This window comes from Brassica oleracea, chromosome C5, assembly GCF_000695525.1.
Source record: "Brassica oleracea var. oleracea cultivar TO1000 chromosome C5, BOL, whole genome shotgun sequence".
NCBI classification, from domain to species: domain Eukaryota; kingdom Viridiplantae; phylum Streptophyta; class Magnoliopsida; order Brassicales; family Brassicaceae; genus Brassica; species Brassica oleracea.
Genome location: NC_027752.1, coordinates 33498490 through 33500507, shown reverse-complemented (window position 1 = coordinate 33500507; position 2018 = coordinate 33498490).

Here is a 2018-nt window from a genome sequence, read left to right as displayed (position 1 = left end):
TGAATCTTGCAGGTTTTTGTGATGCTGATTGGGCAGGTTGCTTAGATGACAGACATAGCACATCGGGTTGTTGTTTTTTCTTAGGAAACAACATGGTCTCGTGGCATAGCAAGAAACAAAATTGTGTCTCGCTTTCCACAGCAGAAGCTGAGTACATTGCACTAGGAAGCTGTTGCACTCAACTCCTTTGGATGCGACAAATGCTTGTTGACTACGGTATCACCTCTGCTCCCATGCTTGTTCATTGTGATAACATGAGTGCTATAAATCTCTCTAAAAATCCAGTTCAGCATTCACGTACTAAACACGTGGATATAAGACATCACTTTGTGAGAGAGTTGGTGGAAATGAGGATTGTGATTTTAGAGCATGTCCCAACAGAGAAACAACTTGCAGATCTCTTTACCAAACCACTGGATTACAACACCTTTCTGGGTCTTAGAAAGGCGTTGGGAATCATGGAACTCTGATTAAGTCCTGAAGAAGGGGGAAGAATCACTGTAAAAATGCTGGACTCTATGCTTCGATGCTACCCCTCACTAACACCTTGAGTCAACAAGTTCTACTGTGTAAGTTCTGTCACTTGACTCTTGTTATCTCGCTTTTCTGATTCACTGGTGAAGGGTACTCATCTTGAACTGAGATGTTATACCATTTCACGTTTGAGCCATTGATCACTGCCTGGATTGAATGAGGAAACACATAAGGGGATGAGTGTTACATAAGAGGAAAAGTGGGTCACGCAAAAGTGTCAAAGGTAAGGCTCATGTGTAACTTCATGAAAGAGGTATGTGACTCAAAAAAAAAAAAAAAAAAAAAATATATATATATATATAAAGGAAGGCCCGGAATGATAGATACTCGTTTTGGAGCTGGGTGTTACCCCACTTTGTCTCTGATTTCGATCACTGTCTTGACTGGGCAGGTATGTTACCAATCTCTTGGGATACATGTTTCGGAGCAGGGTGTTACCCCACTTTGTCTCTGGATTCCATCTCTTTCCTAGAATTAGAATTGTGTATTAATTGCCTGTTGATAAAACGTGAATGTCTGTGAGTTGGAGAGACAGACACACAAGAAGCCTAACGTGTGTTTCCAGACCATACAGCTGAGTGCGAAAACAGAGTTGGGTTGACTGAATGAACACAGCAGAATCTCGTTTGTGACAGCTACTCGGCTGAGAAATAGCTACAGACTTGGGTTGAATCATTGATTTCAATAAAAACTGTTTTGGTAGCTAGATGTGTGGTGAAATCGTTCTTCAGTGACCATACCCCCGAGATGCAGGCATCATACCCATCGGTGTCTATGTGTATAAGGCTGGCTATCATCACAATTCTCATGACTTCCGTACTCTCATACGAATGTAAGTGAAGTCTATGCTCCTGGTTACATGCATGAGTTACACATAAGTTCTATTGCATCACACACAGTGTATTATTTTCGATTATTTTATTTGAGTCGAGTTACTTGATTTGGGGCTAATGTTTTAAATTTAGTGAAATTAGGTCATCGGTTGTGTCACTCTCAAAAACATTTTCCGACACATCTCACTCCCAAATCGAAACATGCAACTCACCCGAAGAAGCTCCCGATTGTCTGAGAGAGGAAGATCTACTCCGGCTCCCTCTGCCGCTGGTCCTTCCGGACCTTCCTGCAAATGAATCCGGAAACAACGGCGAGAGATCACTCCGCCGCCGTCTTCTCCGCCTGCTGCATATATGTCTTCCTCATCTACCGACGACGAGGTTGAAGCCTTTCAACCCAAAGAGCCGCGTTATCAAGCAAGCCGTGCTATCTTCCAAGCACGAAATCAAGAGAACCCCGAGATGCTTCGTTCCAACATCACTCCGTTCTCGAGTCGCTTCGTCACGAGCAATTCGGCTGAGAGGTATGAAAAATTGGCTCCACGTGAGTTTGTGATTCAACAGAGGTTAGATGTGAATGATGAGAACTTGTTTGATGTGAAACAGGTGGTAGTTAGGTCGGGTTTGATCTACACTCTGATTGATAGTGAT